General features: G+C 36.8%; 1 protein-coding gene across 2 annotated transcripts in view; it reads left to right on the top strand.

Annotated features, from left to right (window-relative positions):
• Nucleotides 1-20,681, top strand: part of FBXL7 (F-box and leucine rich repeat protein 7) — a 349,033-nt gene that overhangs the window by 170,941 nt on the left and 157,411 nt on the right. Inside the window, exon 1 of one of the 2 annotated variants that reach the window (XM_033111209.1) lies at nucleotides 10,634-10,757. The exons of the other annotated variant lie outside the window; for it this stretch is intronic. The gene's annotated coding sequence lies outside the window, so the exon portion shown is untranslated. Of the gene's footprint in view, nucleotides 1-10,633; nucleotides 10,758-20,681 lie in introns of those variants that run through there. 2 annotated transcript variants of the gene reach the window in all.

The following is a 20,681-nucleotide window of genomic DNA, read 5'->3' on the forward strand; positions in this document are numbered from 1 at the left end:
AAATTTATGTTGATTTTATGAATTGGATGAATAAAACCACATTATTATTAGAATTAACTTTGTTTCCCATTTAAAGCATTGGATGATATTGACATAAAATTTGTATCACTTAACGTTGTGTGAAAATCTGCTGCTAAAGGAGACACCATATTGTCAGTTATTGCTTCACTCTTTTTATATGCATAAAGCAACTTAGAACTGAAAACAAGTGAAATTAGTTCATCAAAGCATTGAATGATTGAAAAGTCATGGTTGATGGACTCATATATAAATTCACCTCTAGCCACACATGTTTAAATAGTGGATTTCAAGCACAGAGTTCCTAAAATTACTTCTAACTTTTCATAGCAGTTAATTATTCTTCTTCAACAGATTAGATTATATGTCTTTGGATTTCATGAGATCAAGGAAGCTTTGCTAGAGTGGTGGGGCCAGAAGCTACATGATAATAAGTAGGTGCTGATTTTAAAGGGTTTGTGACTCCTTTGACTCAAAAGTGCAGTATTGGAATTCTATTTTTAACAATATAATTTTAATGTCAAATTCAGTCTCCTAAGTGAAAATGACCTCACTGTAATTCAATACATGAATAGTGTTAATGGAATGACAACATACAATAACAAATTCAATTGTATTTTTCCCGGAACACAAAGCTATGGCCACCTTCTATCTGTGCAGAGCAGATACACAAGGTCATGCAGACCGTGGAGGTCCGGGTTTTTAAGCTTCCACCCTGAAGAGTAGTCTGGCATCGCATTGAGGCTTTTTGACTGCGCCATGTTCCCTCTCCTTTAGTGGCCTGGATTTCTGCTGCTTTCACTGCTCTTGGTGGTTCAGGGTGCAGTGGCAAAATGGGTGGGTGAGCACTAAGGATTAACTGGGAGGAGGAAGATGAGAAAGACGGCGACTCTCTTTGGAAGAGTTAAGAGGTCACTCTTCGAGTCATCGAATTTAAATCTTGCTGGTGTTCAGTAACATGGTGACATAGGAAAATCCTTCAGCCTCTCAAGATCTCAGTTCTGTCACCTTTCAATGAGGAATTGGCACAATGATCTCTTCCATGTTGACATTCAAAGACTCCGGGTTCTATCACTCAATGGTAGGGCCCTTTTAATTTTTATTTTTCTCTTTGTGTTTTAATCATTGAAAGTACAGCCTGTTTACTTTGATCTTTGAATGTAAGGAAATTATTTGAGGTGAAAAAGTTTTCTTTTTAGATTATTCACATGGAAGCTTAGCATTCAACATAGGGATTCTGAAAGATGATTATAGGAAAGAACTATGATGCAGAGTTCCATGTGGTGAAATCAAATCCAACAATTAGTTTCAGATCCTGTGAGTTTCGCATCTCATCAGTAGGGTCCAATTCAAGATATGTAGCATTTCTTCTGTTTCATCCCTTAGCAGGAGTTAAATTCTGCTGGAGGTTAGGTGGCATGTTTTTATTAATTTTTAAATCCAGAATGCTTTGTCATTTGACAGTGCAACATATTAAACTAGTTAAAATATTTCGTGAATGACATCACATGTCTGAAATGTGGTGTAAGTTACTAGAGCACTTGAAGGGTAAGCTTGGGTTTAGTCCGTCTCTTTTATCTTACCTACCATGGTTCCCTGAAAATAAGACCTTGCTGGACCATCAGCTCTAATGCATCTTTTGGAGCAAAAATTAATATAAGCCAGTATTATATTGTATTGTATTATATTATATTATATTATACCCAGTCTTATTTTACTAAAAGACCGGGTCTTATATTAATTTTTGCTCCAAAAGACGCAGTAGAGCTGATGGTCTGGCTAGGTCTTATTTTCAGGGAAACACAGTAGTTTCTCAACCCCAGGCATTCCTTTTATTCCTCTCTTTCTCGAATCCCAGTAATTATCTTAGGCATAAAGCAGATTTCTATGCCTGGACAGCTCATGCAGATTGGTCAGATGGATTAAGTAGAAAAATTATTTGGGCCACTTTTATCTGGTTTAAATGAGTTAAAACTCAGAGCTTTAGGGCTGCTCCTTTCTCTGATTTTGCGTTCTCACAATCCTCTATGATGTGAAGGATCATTGCATTGGATTTTCACATGAAGTATTTTGATATCAAATCCATAGATACATATGGACGAGCTCAATGTTAGAGGCTAAGTACTGTAATGTACACATTTAAGCTCATGTGCATAAGAACATGAGCTCATGAGAACAGGGATTTTCTTTTTCATTGTTATGTTTCTTTTGCCTGCAACAGTGCTTGGCACATGGGCTGCTAACTAGATTAAATTAATGCGAGTGAGGGTAACCCACATTCACTTGAGGGGGAGAACCTTGCGCTTCTGTATCTGCAGCCCTTAGAACAGAGTCTGCCTCTCATTTGTTAAGTGAATCAAAGGACATAAGGATTGGGTCCTTCACAGTCTAGTTTGGGAGACAAATTAGCAAAATATGAAAGAGCAGTAATAGTTTTTGACCACTGTGACTAATTATCACAGGGCAGTCATATTTTAATTGTCCATAGAATGATATAAATAATTGTCTTAGATAGTCAAAGTAGGAAAATAATATGTAACATAAATTAGCCCCCAACAGACTTTGACATTGTTGGTTTATTATTATTTATTTGTGCAATAAATCTCTGAGTGCCTCTGTGTTCCAGGCAGCACATCAGGTATCAGGGAGTTGATAGTAAGTAACACAGCTGTAGGTCTTGCCCAAATTGAACTCATAATCTAATGGGGAAACCAGTCAAAAAACAAATAAGAAGTCAAATGTTGATTTTTGAAGGAAAAAATGGGACGTTTAGATAAAGAATAACAGAATAGCTACTCATCGGGACTGGAATACTGAGGCTGAACTTAAAGGATGAGAAGGAGCCAGCTCTGTAAAGAACATTCCAGACAGAGGAAAGTATGTGTACAAGTCACTGAGCCTCTCAAGTGTGGAACTCAGTCCCCGAAAGAGCTGTTCTAGGTGGTGAGGAAGAAAGAGGCAGGAACTGACGGGTTTTGATCAAGGAGACATTGAAAATCCATGTGCCACCATGTACATGACACAGTGGCATTTTAAGGCTCTTGCTCACTCATGGAAAATGGATTGTAATGCACAAGAATGGAAGTGGTTAGGCATTTGCTTTGATAGTTGATCAAAGGAATGGTGGCGAATTTGACTAAGGTGGTAGCAGTGAAAAATGTGTGGTATGGAAGGATTTAAGGTAGAATTAAAAGATTTGCTGTTGGGGAAAAAATGCAAGAGGGTTAAGGGAAAAGTAGGAAAGGAGGGGTTCTCTGAGGTTTCTGATTGAAATAATGGGTGAATAGTGATGCTCCTTACCAAGGTGGAAAATACTGGAGCAAGGAGACATATCTGGGCTGGGGGCACAGGGATGCAGTGGTGGACACGTTAATTTTGAGAGGTCTGCTAGACAAACTCAGAGACATCAGGAGGGGTAGGGACCCAGATGTGTGAATGTCAGAGGAAAGGTATGAGCTAATCATATAAATGTAGGAATCATCAACGTCTTGAGGGCAGAGTGATGGAGAAGCCACACGGCTTATTAAAATTCAAGCCTTCAGGTTACAGAAACAGGTAACTGTTCCTACCAAGAACCATGAACTAATGCAAGCTTTTTTCTCATCCCCCATTATTTTACCCAATCTTTCATCCTCAACCTGGTCTTATACTTTCTTTACTTGCCATAGGACCCTGATCAGCACACATTTACTCTTCCTGATCATGACTCTATTCTCTGTTTTATTTTTCTCATAACTGCCCTCGTTTTTTCTGTAATCTTTTACCTTTCTACTCCAGTCTGCCCTCCTTTCAATTTCCTAACCTGGTCCCTCCATCAGCTGCTTCTCAGCCTTTGGACCTTCACTGTCTGCTATAGACAGTGGTCCACGAATAGGGTGCCCCACCAATATTTGTTAAATTAATAACAATGTTAAGTTCTACCAATCTCTTAAGGTATGGCTTCCTTTTCAATATCATTACATGTCTTACTTCAATAAAAACGAGGCTGAATTCCTAAAAAAAAGGAAGAAGAAGAAAGGAAAGGAGGACAATTATTGATCATAAGGCATTTGTAGATCTGGGTGCAATTTGCGTGTGAATCAAGCAATAAACTTTGTTTTCATGCGATATCTTACCAAAATTTTCAAACAATGCCATGAGTTAGAAACATTTTCTCCACTAAGATAAAATGCTAGATAGTCATGGTTCTCCTTAGCATTTAAACTCCATTCCATCACCATGGATACCCAGAGTAGTACAGATTTGATACGTTGTAAGTTTTTAATCAGTAGTTACTGATTAAATGAAATTTGTTCTGTAAATATGTCCAAAGATATTTGCATTCTCACAGTTCTCTAAAATATGAAGGATCATTGCACTGAATTTTCATAAAGGCATAATTACCTACCGTGTTTCCCCGAAAATAAGACCTACAGTGAAAATAGGCCCCAGTTAAGATGGTCAGCCATACGGATGCGTTTAGTATGGTATGACGATGTTCCCGAAGAAGATGACATGACTGTATTTGAATAAATGTAGATTGTTGTACATGAAAAAATAAGACATCCCCTGAAAATACTCCCTAATGCGCCTTTTGGAGCAAAAATTAATATAAGACCCAGTGTTATTTTCGGGAATACACAGTAACTTGTTTCCAACTTAACAAGTTTTACCATCAAATCGACAGATACATATTGATAATTTCAATGTTCGAGGCTAAGTCCTACAACATATACGTTTAAGCCCATGTACACTAGAGTCTGAGCTCATGTATTATTCCATATCTCCTTTTGCCACCACTCCCTTTGATTGATTACACCCTCATTCTTATATCTTCGTTGCCCGTTTATCCCGCCCCCTTCCTGGGAGTAGACATAGAGATGCTAGGATCTTAACTTTTCTCCAAAATCACCATCCCAATCTGATGAGCAATTAAAAAAAACATCACTTTATAGGAATAGTTTGCATCTCGTGCAGGCATGTTGAATTATGGATTACAGATCTTCATGTATTCATTCCTGCAAGTAACATCAGCTAATAATCCTATTCAAATATTTTTCCTATTCTCAGATCCAGGAAAGACCAGTGTATGCAAAGTATGCACATTTTAAATATTCTTTACAACTTGCAAAACTCCAGAGTGAACTCCACTTGAAGGTATACATTTAGCACCGGGACAGGGAGTTCATCTCTTAGTTAATATTTCGCTATGTTTAAAAAAGAAATATCAGGATAGTTTTTCTGGACTATCTGGATAACTAAATTTATCTGTGGACCTACTTCATTATAGGTATCTCTCACTTTCAGTGCAGAAACTATACATTTTGAAAAATCTAAAGGATAGAGATCCGCTGCTTTTAAACTGAATGTGCTTAGGATAAATACATTACATGCTTGCTGGTGACACCTACTCGGTGCAGGGACATTGTCACGGGGCTCTATTGCAGTACAAAGACATCCAAGACAAAAGAAGGATGAGCACACCTTTCCGTTTGCCAAGGTGAAGCCAGGAGCTTCACGAGGAATAAGAAGATGTTTGGAATCCCCCAAACTCTTTGGCATCAGAGGAGGCTGAGAGCCCTGGAAGGCTGCAGTGTGACAGTGGAGTTCCACAGAATGCTGTCACAAAGACTAAGCAAGCATGAAAAGGAAGGGACGACCCATGACTTTCTAGAGCCCTCAACACTAAAAGCCATTGGTTGAATCTGTTCAAAATTATTTCTGCCTCAATATCCTTTTTCCCAGGACAGTAATATAGTGGGAGTCAGAAAATAAACAGAATCCAATTTATAGAAATGGGTTTTATTACTCATTTGATAGATATATCTATAAAGCTTATAGAGTGTGGAGAGCTGTACAATGTGTCGATATGTCTGCATTGCAATGTTTCCACATTCCAGTGCTGTGGCCATCCAACCTTCTTTGGTACAAATATTTTCTTGGCCACTCCTACCTTTGGATATTGACTTCTTCCACTATTTTTTATCTCACTGTGTTGCCCTCCTCAGAGGGCTGTGCCACTTTTCTTCCCAATACAGAGTTTCCAAAGACAAGCAGGGTCTCTCTTGCTCTTAAAGAACTGTCTTGAAATATTTAGCTTTCAGTCATCCTGAACAAATATATACTGAGAACCCACTTTGAAAGTTCTACAGAGGACAAGGGTGTAAAGTACAAATCACCAGGATGTTTTTCCATCAACACTGGATTGAGTCAGACAAGTCAGTAGGCCGAAATCACTTCTTCATGAAGCATCTACATGCACTCCAGTCATCAGACCTTTCCTGCCATGTTCCTTCCTAAGTCCAACTTCTCCATCTTCATAGCACATATGCAAGTTTACCTCCATCTATTCGATGTCATTCATTATTTCCGACTCTGTCTTTTAGGTGTATAAGAATGAAGATTTTGTCACCTCTAAATGAGGATGATAAACATACATACCAGTAGTATTTTTTTCTTGATAAAACTTTTCAGGAGATTATAGATTTAAATTTTAGTAAAATTTTTGTTGTTCTGAATAAAAGAATGTGGAGTTTCAAATGTACGAACATGATGTTCCCCAGTTGTTTTCTGAAACAGCAGTGCACAATGATAAAAAGAGGTGAAGATTCAGAGGGAACAGTTTGAGAAAGAATTTTAAAAGTGTAGAGAATGTTTGGTGGATGTTAAAAAGTCTATATTATATCAACTTGGCCATTTTTGGTTTTATTTTTCAAGTGCCTACGTTTTCTTTGCAAAATAAATTATTTTACATATTGTGGTAGGCCAAATGATGTCCCCCTAAAGGTGGCCCCCTCGTTATTCCTGGAACCTATATGTTGAGGTACATCGCAAAAGGGACTTTGCAGGTGTGACTAAATTAAAGATCTTGAGAAGCGGAGATTATTCTGGATTTGGCTGGAAACAATGTGATAACAAGGGTCCTTATAAGAGAGAAGCAAGCAGTTCAGACTATGAGAAGGGGGTGTAATGACAAAATATAGAGAGAGGATAAAAGGCATCAATCATGACAGCAGAAGCAGAGAGAGAACTTGAAGTCCTGGTTTTGAAGATGGAGGGTGGGGCCACAAGCCAAAGAATGCTGGCAGCTTCTGGAAGCTGAAAAGGCAAGGGAATGAATTCCCCCGAGAGCCTCCAGAAGGAACTCAGACTTGCTGACACCTTGATTTTAGGACTTCTGACCTCCAGAACTGTAAGATAATTTATGATTGTTTTAAGTCATTTAATTTGTGCTAATTTATTATAATGGCAGTAGGAAATTAACACACTTATCTTAAGGAAGAGAAATTTAGTCTCTGGCGATTAAAAGCAGAGACTAGGGGTTTGCAGTCTTTTCTGTGAAGGATCAGATAGTAAATATTTTAGGCTCTGGGTGTCATGTGTTCTCTGTCACAATTACTCAACTCTGCCATGTAGCGTGAATGTAGCCAGAGACAATATGAAATAAATGGATGTGACTGTGTTCCAATATAACTTTATTTACAAAAATAGGCAATAGACTGGATTTGGCCCACGGGCTGTAGCTTGCTGATAGATGGTATAAAAGCAGTGTCTCAAAATTATTGCCTTAATTTATACTTCATCTTATTCTGGACTCTGATTTTTATTTAAGTGTGTCACATAACCCAATGAACTAGATACAGAACTTTCACCAATGGTCTGTAGTTGGTCCTTCAACTAGAAACATTAGGACTTATATCTGTGAAGATCAAGTTCATTATGAATACTTTACAGTTATTTTTAACCCCTCAGTTTTGCACATCGCAAAATGTGTGTCCTAGAGGTGTAAACAGTAGTGCTAAAGTACTCTGGCTTGACGTGCTCACGTGAGAAGCCCATACTGTATTTTCACGGAGCCGCCAGCATTTCTAATGCTAAGACTATGCACATCTCATAAAGATGTATTTCATCAAGCGCTGTCCTCAAAGGATTAAACTAAACTGTAAAACCATGTTTGTGTGTACAGCTTTCAGGATTGCTAATGCTCTTTTGTTTATCACTTCTCCCTGGAACATCTCTCTGGAGGCAAATGTTCTCTCAGCAGAGAAGGTACTGTACAGACAGTGTGATTTTTAGCCAAAGAAATTGCTGCATGCAGGGATTCTTGTTACGTAGGCTCATATTATGTTAGAGTCTCTTTGCTTTGTGAACTGGACCCCAAACATGTGTATAAATGTAGCAAGTCAAAACAGCCTGCTATACCTGGCTTGCCAAAGACAATTCTGTCCTCGTCGTGTTTATATCAGGATTACATGACAGTGGCCCTCCACCCATGCCTCTGGCTTCTTTCTCTCTACCTCCTTGCCCGTCATGCTCACCTCCAACCTTAACAGCTCAGATCCAAACCTGCCCTTTCTACAGTCAGACCTGCACCATTACTTCTGCCATTTCTCCTAACATCCTTCTGGTTTGTATGCGAATTGGTTCACTACTGTCCCATGAAACTTGACACTTTAAATGACTTCTGCATGCATCCCACCAAATTATAGATGCTCATATTCACTAGCTAGCTTACAATTCATTAATAGTTTATAGCACTTAAGTGTAATATTCTGTAAATATTTTCTGGCTTTTTTATTGCTCGGTTTTATTATTCTGAGTCTGATTTTTTTTTAAAAGACTACCTTTTTAGAAAACTTAAGTTTACAGAAAAATTGAGAGGAAGGTACAGAGATTTCCCATATACCTCCTACCCCCACACATGCATAGTCTCCCCAATTATCAACATAACTCACCAGAATGGTACATTTTTTACGAAGGAGGAACGTACATTTATAATTCATCATCACCCAAAGTTGATGGTTTAGCTAAGGGTTAACTCTTGGTGTTGTCCATTCCGTGGGTCAGGACAAATGTATAATGATATATGCCCATCATTATAATATCATCCAGAGTATTTTTACTGACCTAAAAATTCTGTGCTCTGTGCATTCATCTCCCCTCCCCACCACCCCATACACACACACTCCTGGCAACCACTGAGATTTTTCTTGTCTCCAGAGTTTTGCCTTTCCCAGAATGTCATGTATTTGGAAACATATAGCATGTAATCATTTCAGGTTGGCTTCTTTTACTTAGTAATATACATTTAAGGTTCCTCAGTGTCTTTGTGGCTTGATAGCTCTTAATAATATTCCAGTGTTTAGATGCACCACGTTTTTGTCCATTCACCTACTGAAAGACATCTTGGTTGCATCCAAGTTTTGGCAATTGTGGATGAAGCTGCTGTAAACATCCATTTGCAGATTTTTGCATAGACATAAGTTTTCACCTCCTTTGGGGAAATACCAAGGAGCACCACGGCTGGATCATATGATAAGAGTATATTTAGTTTTGTAAGAAACTGCCAAACTGTCTTCCAAGTGTCTGTACCATTTTGCATTCCAGCCAGGAATATATCAGAGTTCCTGTTACATCACGTCCTTGTCAGCATTTGTTGTCAGGATTTGTTTACTGGATTTTGGTCATTCTAATAGGTATATAGTATAGTCTAATTATTGCTTTAATTTGCATTTCCCTGATGACATGATGTGGATCATCTTTTCATAAGTATTGTTTCCATCTGTTATACCTTCTTTGGTGAGGTGTCTGTTAAAGTCTTTGATCTATTTTTTTAATTGGGTTATTTGTTTTCTTATTGTATTTTAAGAGTTCTTTGTATATTTTGGATAACAGTCCTTTGTCATATGTGCCAATTGCAAATATTTACTCCAAGTGTAAGGTACTGTCATTGTTACAAATTCATTCTTCTTTGATATTGTATTAGCTGTTCTGGATTCTTTGCCTTTTCATATAAACTTTCAAATCAGTTTGTTGATATCATAAAATAATGCTAGATTTTTTATTTGGATTGCATTGTATCTATAGATCAAGTTAGAAAGAAATGAAATCATGGCAATATTGAGTTCCTATCTGGAATATGTATTTATTTAGTTCTTATTTGACTTCCCTCATCAGAATTTTGTAGTATTTCTCACACAGATCTTGTACATATTTTGTTAGACTTATATTTAAGTATTTCATTTGGGAGGGTGCTAAAGTAAATGGCATTGAGTTTTTAATTTCTAATTCCATTTGTTCATTGTTGGCATATAGGAAAGTAAGCAGTTGACCTTTGTATATTAATCTTGTGTTCTGCTACCTTGCCATGATCACTTATTAATTCCAGAAGGTTTTTTGTTGATGTTTTTTTTTCAGACTTTCTACATAGATAGTAATTTCATCTGCAGACAAAGACAGTTTTAAATCTTCCTTCCCAGTCTCTATCCATTTTATTTCCTTTTATTGTCTTATTACATTAGCAAGGACTTCAGTGTGGTATTGAAAAGAAGTCTCGCGAAGGTACATCCTTGCTTTGTACCTGATCTTAATGGGAAAGCTTTGAGTTTCTCATCATTATATATGTTAGCTAGAGGGTTTTTGTAGATAGTCTTTATCAAGTTGAGAAAGTTTCTCTCTATTCCTAATTTATTGAGAATTTTTGTCATGATTCGGTGTTAGATTTTGCATCTATTGATATTATCAAGTGTTTTTTTTTTTCCTTTTTAGTCTGTTGATGTGATGAATTACATTAGTTGATTTTTTTTTTCTTTTTTAAGGAGGGCGCAGCTCACATTGGCTCATGTGGGGATTGAACCGGCAACCTTGGTGTTATGAGCACCACGCTCTAACCAATTGAGCTAACTGGCCACCCCCATATTAGTTGATTTTCAATTGTTGAACCAGCCTTGCATACCTGATATAAATCTCACTTGACCATGGTATGTACTTCTTTTTATACTCTTTTAGATTTGATTTGCTAATATTTTGTTGAGGATTTTTGCCTCTATGTTCATGATCTACAGTTTTCTTTTCTTACAAAATTTTTGTCTAGTTTTGCTGTTAGGGTAATGCTGGCCTCATAGAATGAGTTAGGAAGTGTTGTCTCTGCTTCTATCCTCTGAATGAAATTGTAGAATTGGCGTAATTCCTTCCTTAAATTTTTGTTTGTTTGTTTTCATAACTCACCAATGAACCCATTTGGATGTGGTGCTTTCTGTTTTGGAAGGTTATTACTGATTCAATTTCTTTAATAGATATAGGCCTGTTTGGATCATCTATTTCTTCTTTATGTGAGTTTTGGCAGATTGTGTCTTTCAAGGAATTGGTCCATTTCATCTAGGTTATCAAATTTGTGAGCACAGAAGTAGTTCATAGTATTCTTTATTATCCTTTGAATTTCCATGAGCTCTGTAGTGATGGCCACAGTTTCATTTTTAATACCATGTTTCCCTGAAAATAAGACCTAGCCAGACTATCAGCTCTAATGCGTCTTTTAGAGCAAAAATTAATGTAACACCTGGTCTTATTTTAATATAATAGAAGACCGGGTCTTATATAATATGATATGATATAATATGATATAAGACCCGGTCTTATATTAATTTTTGCTCCAAAAGACGCATTAGAGCTGATGGTCCAGCTAGGTATTATTTTCGGGGAAACACGGTAGTATTAATTTGTGTCCTCTTTTTTCTCTGTTAGCCTGGCTAGGGCTTATCAATTTTACCGAATTGTTTTTTTCCAAAGAACCAGCTTTTGGTTTCATTGATTTTCTGTATTGATTTCCTGTTTTCAATTTCACTGATTTCTACTCTAATTCTTACTATTTTTTTTCTTCTGCTTGCTCTGGATTTAATTTGCTCTTCTTCTTCTAGTTTCCAAAGTTTGAAATTTAGATTATTGATTTTAGATCTTTCTTCTTCTCTAATCTATGCATTTGAAACTACATATTTCTCTTTACGCACTGCTTTTGTTTCATCCCACACATTTTAGTAAGTTGTGTTTTCATTTTCATTTAGTTCAAAATATTTTTAAATGTCTCTTGCAATTTCTTCTTGACCTGTGTGTTATTTAGAAGTATGCTGTTTAATCTCCCTGTATTTGGGGATTTTCCAATTATCTTTCTGGTACTGATGTCTAGTTTAATTCCGTTGCGATCTAAGAGTGGACATTGTGTGATTTCTATACTTTCATATTTCCTAAGGTGTGTTTTATGTCCCAGAATGTGGTCTACCTTGGTGAATGTTCCATGTGAGCTTGAGAAAATGTATATTCTGCTGTTGTTGGACGAAGTAGCCTATAGATGTCAATTATATCTAATTGATGGATGGCGTTATTGAACTCAGCTATGTCCTCACTGATTTTCTTCCTGCTGGGTTTGCCCATGTCTGAGAAAGGAGTCTTCTTTGAATTTAAATATAGGTATATGATGTTATATTGAGAAATATGCTAATGATTTATAACAGAATCCTTATTTTTATTATACCTTCGAAGTTACAGTAATTGGTCACCCTGTCCCTTAATATTTTAGAGAAAGCAATCTACTCTTATTTCCAGGTTTGCTTAGTGGCTGTTATTTATGTTAAAAAATTGTATTTGATAATAGCATTTAATGTCTTGGAAGCAATGAATGATTAGGACGTATGCCTGAATACCTTCAACTTTGGCATACTTCACCTAAATTATTCCAGATGATTAAAGATTTTTATTATCTTCAAAGACTGACAGAGAAAGCAAATCCAGAGTCTCCTGGTATGGATTGATTCTAATTTAAATAATCTGCCATGTAAGGCCCTACACATTTGCTAGACCTCAGGGAATATAGCACTTAATATGGAGAGCTGTGTTTAGTAGTATATTTCTTTCTACTTTCTGGTTCCGAGGAACACCTGCTTCTTATATTCTGATATCTTGTAGGTATGATGACTGTAGGGACAGAGTCCCAGAGTGCAGTTTCCAGGCTCTCGAACTCACGTGGAAAGGTGCTGGCTCGGGTAGTAGATGGCCATCAGCTGTGATCAGATGGCCATCAGCTGTAACCAGTTAGCCATTAGCCACTAATATAACTGCCGAGGCTAGGCTAGCAAGCGCAGATTGCAGCTAGCAAGTGTAGTTGTTTGGCAGAGAAGTGGACGGCAGATTGCAGATCGTGTGGCGCCTGCTTCCTGTGTCTCCAACCCAGCCACCAGCAAGAATATAGTGGTATGACTCCCCTATCTATGGCTCTGTTGTTCCTTTTCGGCCTCACCATGTCCTGCGTTCTTGTGCGGGGAGCCGGAGCTGAGACCCTGCATGACGCTGACCACGTTGGCTTGGTTTGTACAATTCCAGCCAACTCTGGTGAGACTCCATCACACAGTATTCTAAGGCTTTTCATTTAAAGTGAGTAAGTGCTGAGTACCTAAACCATTACTGTTTTCAATTCTTTATGCACCCACTTCACTAAAAACGGTATCATGATTTATTAGTGCAATGGATTTTCTGCTGCCCAGAGGCATTGCAGACCAGTGGTCAGGACACTTGAATAAGAAACTACACTAAAAGTGCTTACTTGTCCTCTTGCGTATTGTACTATTTGCATGAGTGAGAAAAGGTCTGTAAAAAGTTGAGATCCAATAATTACATAAAAATAGACACAAGACATTGTTCCATAATGTCACGTTTGATGTGCCCCTACCAAAGATGTGTGACCTGAATTGAAGTGTGAGAAAACAGACAGCTCGAAATGGAGGAAAGTCATGCAAAATAATTGCCTTTGGCTCTTAAATAATGCTGATGTCATCAAAGTCAAAAGAGTCTGGGGAAATGTTCTAGAGTGAAAGATCTTTGATCAGATCCTAGATTCAAAAATAAATGAAATAAAATAATACTTCCCAGCTCTACGGGATATTATTGAGTCAATGGAGAAAATTTAAATATGGAATGTATATTAATATGAGTTATAATTTTACTGATGTGGTGTGTGACAATATCCTTTCTTCAGAGAAGGTACATGCTGGAGTATTCTAGGGATTCAGAGTTATGCAATCTGCAACTAACTCGCAAGTAATTCAGAATATGAGAATGTGTATAGGTGTGTACATCTACATACATACATACACACATACATATGCACATACACTGATGTATGTATGCGTATATGTATATGTAAATGTATGTGTAAATGTAAATGAGAGAGAGAAAATGTAGTAAATGTTACCAATTGGTCAGTCTTGGTAGGTATATAAGTGCTTTTTGTACTATTCTTCCAACTTTTCCAAATGTTTGACATTTTTCAAAATAAAAATTTGGGGAGAAAAAATAAATCCCAAAGGTCTTCCCTGCCCCTCGATTTTGTCTGGATATTAGTTAGGGTTCAGATAAACTAATGTGGAAAATCCTCAAGCTACTAAAATAAACAATCTGTTCCAATCTTTTATAATATTTGGATCTATAGACAAGGGCAGCTGAAGACTAGCTGTATAAATATATCTTCATATATATATTTGACCCTTTAAGGGATGCCTGTTAAAAAAGCAAACAAATAAAATAACACAGCCAGGCAGTTAGGCATTGTGATAATCACGTTTGTGATTTGGAAATGTTTTCCAGTTGGGAAGTTATGGCTTTCAGCTGTAATAATAACGGGCTTTTCCGCTAAGGAAAAAATACACAGTGTTTAAAAATAAATATCATCAGTACAATTTTGCAGTGTTGAGAAAACATAAATGACCTTCTTTTTTTCTTTAAACATTAAGATCAGTCAAAGGTCTCATGAATGTGTACTGGGGGAGGCAGAACTCCATTTGAGTAAGAGGTGATAAAAAGACTGGTTACAAAAGGGCTTCATCATCATTTTAAACACATTTTAAACAGTGCCAAAGCCCTTTTTATTTGTGGCCTTCTCTCAAGCATAAGCCCAGAATTTTATCCAGCATGTTGGCTACAGTTTTCTACTGAAATCTGGATTTTTGCCTGTTGAACACAATTCAGAATGGAGTTAGGAACTTAGGGGATGTCGTTATTTACTTCCTAGGAGTTACTTCAAACCAGGTAGTGCTGTTGCCTTTATAATTTTCCCGAGACAGGGTTTAAAAGGACTCGCACATTTCACCAGGGAGCAAGAAAAGGTTTCAAGACATCTCAGGGGTGGGTTTTTGCACCTTCATTTTTTTCCTGATGAAGAAATAGTAACAAGTTCAGGCTTTGTTCCTGAGAACTCCCTCAATCTGACATGATAAATCTTTTAACAAGAAGATTAGTTATTCTGTGGTCACTCCATATTCGATTTCTATTTTTCTCTTTCACTGACAAAACATTAAGAACTGTCGTGAATATCACTTTTTGAGTAGCTGTGACATTTCTGACATCATGCTAGGTGAGCTACCTACAATTATTGTATACATATACCGCAAAAGCCCTGTAGGACAGGTACAGTTGTCTTATTTTTACAGAGAGGGAAAATTTTAGTTAAGTTAGTAGGTGGTGGTTGGTCTGATAATAAAGTCTTCCTCTTCTCACTACAGTATAATGCTTCCTGACAATGATAGATATTTATTTTATTCCATCATCCATTTAAGAATTGTGACAGCATACAGGAACACAATCAAACAGATTGAAATGAATTCTTTTAGGGTGGAAATTTTATTACTTTTCTCTACCAGCTGGTCAGTTAGGTCTGTTATGAGTATGTTTATCTTTCTAAAGTTTCAACAAGGATGGACATTTATATGTCAACTAAAATCTATACCTCTGACCAAAGGAAACAGCAGACATTCTGCAGGAATGATTAATATCAAGGTAGCTTGCCTTGATTTAGGTCAAAGATCATGGAAGAATTCAGGTGGTTTTGCAAGGATCCTCCTTGAAAAGGGGAGACAACAGTAGTGGGAGATTCTAAAGTAATAAGGCTTACCAGCTGATACCCAAAATACTGACTCAAAAATACTTGGCAGGGAGAAGTTGAGTGCGTATTCAACATCAGTAGCTACTACTCCTTGTTTGTTCAGCAAACATGATGACCAGTTCTGTGCCAAGCATGGGACTGTGTACTGAAGTCACTCAGAAGATCGCCACAGTTGCCTATAAGTTTAAATGTGCAACCTCTGTTGAATTGCTATGCATAAAGTAGAATGTTAGCAATAAACCATAATATCAACTCTGAACCAGTCCGCTTAACAATCATGACAGCATTATCTTCCAAGTATAGTAATAAAGAGTCCACATTACGGTTGGCCCAGTGACATTTTTCTTGAAGTTATTTTTTGGATCCTCCCCTGAAAACATTCAGGATTCAGGTGGAAGACCAATTAGAAACTTCCATGTTGTAAACTTTAAGTTTTGCTTATATTTACCTTGGACTGTTGAGTAAATTACTGGACTCTTCTCCATGCTTAAAATCGTGTCATAAAACCACATTGTGCCTGATTACATGATTCATTTCTATTGTGAACCTTGGAAGCACACATATAAATTATAAATATTGGGAAAACATTTAATATTTCATTAAAACTTCATTGTTTTAAATCATAAGTCTGATTTTGCATTTTGTGGGGACAGAGTCCCAGAGAGCAGTTTCCAGGCTCTCAGGCTCATGGGGAAAGGTGCTGGCTCGGGTAGTAGATGGCCATCAGCTGTGACTAGTTGGCCGTCAGCTGTAACCAGTCAGCCAATTAGCCACTAATATAACTGCCGTGGCTATGCTAGCAAGCGCAAATTGCGGTTAGCAAGTGTGGTTAGCAAGTGGATCATGGATTGCGGATCATATTGATCCTACTTCCTATGTCTCGCCCAGCCGCCAGTGAGACTGGGGTGCAGGAAGACCCCTCATTGGGGTACTGGCGGATGTTTGCTTTTGTGTCTTGACCAGCAGCCAGCGAGACTATAGTGGTATGACTCCCCTATCCAAGGCTCCGTTGTTGTTCATTTTTGGCCTCACCATATCCCGCTTTCTTGTGCGGGAAGCGGGAGCTGAGTCCCTGCATTACACATTTTTACCTAGGTAATTTTATCTTTCTCTCTCATTTAATAAGTTCAGCAACTCTCACTGTCTGAAATGTGTTGGTCAACAACTTTTTCTTCTAAAATGGCCCATCACTTTGAACATGAAGCCATCAGCTTTGGCAGCATGGTATCCTCAGCTACAATCTGTGTTTAGCCGTTTCCTTTCACACTGATTTATTGGAAAGAGTATATTATTATAATCATGCAATGTAAAATAGCAGGTAAATATGAGTTTTTCCACCTAATGTTGTAGTTACCCCTGCTTCCTGGGGGAGGAAACAAAAAATACCCTGGGGAAAATACGTTAAAGTTCTGAAACCTCACATAATAGGCTTGGAGATGAGCTTTTTCTGGAGCAAGCTAGATGTTTTGACCGTGCAAATTGTTAAATAAAGGCAACAATAAGTCAAGTGACAAATATATTTGAAAGTAATAATTTTTAAATATATCTTTTTTCTTTCTCTATTAAGTTATATTTTATGGTGCAACTTTCCCCAAAGAATAATGATACCTGTTTTTAATTCTCAGTATTTTACACTTTAAAAGATTTCATGTTAAATTTCAAATATGTGCTTTTGTGATAGAATATTTATGAAAGATAAGTTTATGTTTGATAGAGGAGGTATACTAGTATATAATGACCATTCACACATATTTTGAAGCTCAACATTTTATTTTATTATAGGGACTAGGTAAATTTTCATTTTATTTTCTGCTTATAGACTGTACCTTGGATTTTCAAAGAATTGTTTTTCAGTGTGAAATCTACACTATCAAACAAACAAATCTCTTTTTAAATTCCTTTAGGCATGTGATTTTAAAAGACCTGAGTATTTAAAGTGATAAAAGTATCCCGAGCTTGTGAAGTTTCAGGATCAGAAAGTAACGTCACCCACAAAATTATAGCAAACAAAATTTTAGCAAACAAAGATGAAAACTTACAGGAAAAATGAGTCATTGTAAATCCTATCTTGTTATTTGCATTTCAAATAAAATTATATTCTCTCTTTCCACTTTTTCCTTTTCCTTTCTCCTATCTCTGTACCATCTTCAGTTTTTCTGTTTCTGTTTATTCCCATGATGAAACAAAAATAAGTAATTCTCAACTTAAAAAAAAGAGCGATTCGTTTTACTCTCAGACCCTTTCAATTATGCCAGCTCTCCTTTATAGTTAAATTCCTCAAAAATTTTTTTTTCATATTTCCTTCATTTCCTCACTTCTCATTTTTTGTATTTTGTTGTTGTTGTTAGCGTTGCAGTGATACTTCCCGTGCATATTTTTGGTCTAGATAAGGATACTTTTTAAGTAGGATTGTATTGGCTGGCCAGATTATTTAAAAATATGTCATACAATTATTGATACTGGATTTCTTTTGCTTTATAAAAATTGCCAGTATTGCTTAAGAATGTATGTCATTGAGCACTTAGCATATTTCTTTCTTTCTTAAGGAATCTGTATTGTGAAGTGTTTCAGTGCCTCCAATAGCAGGCCTACAGAGCCCATAGTAAGAGTACAAATGGAAACCCACTTATCATTTGCTATTTAACAGGCATATGTCATGCTTATGAAGTGTGTGCTCCAACCTTGATAAATATATTCATAACAATCTGGAAGGCAAAGTTTTGAATTTAAAATTTAGGATTTGGGTGTGTCATTCATACCTTCATACCCCGCTCGCCGCCGCTTTGCCTAACAGGAAACGTGCACGCATGCAGCAGGACCTCACAGCCTGGCGTGTCCGTGCTTCACCAGCACCCCACAAGTAGCTGCCCTTAACTGCACATCAAACTCAGGTTTGCATGCGCATCAGTAATGGCACAGTCCACTACTGGAAGGAGAGACCCAGGAAATAGATTACGCATTCCCTGGAACTGGGCTAAGGGCCATTTGGGCAGGGTCCAGGGTATCGGAGTGTGGCCCAGAACAAGACACGGGCATCAAGTAGACACATTCCCTTGGCTGGCTGACTTCATGCACATACGTGCTAGGAAGACATCATAGAAATGTTCACACCAGCATTGTTAAAAAAAAAAAATGGAGACAACTCAGTTATTGGTTGACAGGGGATTGGATAATATGTGTTACCTAATGGGATACTCTAAAGCACAGAAAATATGTATGTGTATATGATACATATTTTATATGATATCGTTTATGGTTAATTTTATATAACTGATGATCACTGAGTGCTTTTACTGGTTTTGTTGGCTCTGTAGCCAAGCTATGGTTGTAGTTGGTGAATGAGTGTAGTTCTGACTATTGGAGGACATATTTATTCATGTTAGCAAGTAACACAACAGTGAAACAAGACATGTTGGAAATTCCCCATTTGTCAGCGACATTAGTGATTTTTATGTTGAATCAGATTATAGTATTTGAATACTGCAAGAATATTTCCTTAATATTTTATACTACTCACAATCTAATAATGATAGATATGACACGCTTTTAAGTTTAATCTGCATTATTGACTTTTTTCTATTATGCTCGTCAGTGTAGACAATCCATAAAACAATAAATCAAGCCATGATTAGTAACATTGCAAATTTCCTTAGTATAAATTCTCCCCAAATTGCCAATTTCTAGCTATAATGTGGCATTGCTGAACATGGAGTTAGGAAAAGATGTACACATTATGTAGTGTTTCCACCATACAGATCAAAGGACATAAATGACTTTAAGAACAAACATGGAGTTTAATGAAATGGAGTAAAATAATTGTCAGGAGTTTTGAGTATTTGTTTCTTTTGTTATTAATATAATTTACTTACTTATAAGTTTTATACAATTTACTTTTTAATAATGACCATATTAACAAATAGCTAGCAAAAATAGTCTTAAACTTGGCAATCAGCTATTGTGAGCTGGTTCAAGCTACAATACAGTATGGCCCAACACCGATGACTGAATACGCTATGTGGGTAGTTTCTGGGTTTGCTATTCTGTTTACTGTCCTATTTGTTTATTTCTGCTCCCATACAACATTGTATTAATTAATTCAGTTTTGAAATTCAACTTGGTATCTGGAAGAGCAATCCCTTCACAATTTTCTTCTTCAGGAATATCTTGGCTGTTCTTGTTGAGGGCTATCTTGGCATTTCCCACTTCTATATATATTTTATAATTATTTTGTGAACACAAACAGCTTCTTGGAATTTTGGGGAGAACAGATGTCTGTCTGAAGTTGAGTTTCCTTACGCATTCGCACCGTCTCCATTTAGGTCTATTTGATGTCTTTAGTAAAACCTTAAAATGTTTAAAACTTTTTTTAGATTTACTCTTAAATGCTTTATATTTTTGGTTGCTGCTATAAAGATTTTTTTAATCTTCCTTTTTTCCGTCTAAGCCAACTTCATTGATGTATAATTTACATACAGTGGACTGCACCAACTTTAGGTGTACTGTTTGATGAATTTTGACAAATGTATATGCTCATTTTACCACATCCACAGTCAGGATGTAAAATACTCCTGTCATCCCTGAAAGTTCCTTATTGCCCCATTTCGGTCAAATCCTCCCTCCCTTCCAAGCCCCAGGAAACCGCTGATTCACTTTCTGTCACTACAGATTAGTTATGCCTATTCAGGAATTTTCTGTAAATGCAATCATACAGTATGTACATTTTCTGCGTCTGGCTTCTTTTGTTCAGCAAATTGTTCTTTTTCAAACATTACATTTATAAAATTGCTGGTGTATGCCAGTGAAATTTATGTTTTGTGAAAATTGTCTAATTTACAGTTATTTTGTTAAACCTTTTATTAAACCCAATAATTTACCTGAGAGTATTTTAGCTTTTTAATGTGAATAATCATAGAATTTGGAGATAATGACATTTTTTTATTTTCTGTCCAACCTTTTATTTATTTGTCTTATCTTATTA

This window comes from Rhinolophus ferrumequinum, chromosome 7 (assembly GCF_004115265.2).
Source record: "Rhinolophus ferrumequinum isolate MPI-CBG mRhiFer1 chromosome 7, mRhiFer1_v1.p, whole genome shotgun sequence".
Taxonomy (NCBI): domain Eukaryota; kingdom Metazoa; phylum Chordata; class Mammalia; order Chiroptera; family Rhinolophidae; genus Rhinolophus; species Rhinolophus ferrumequinum.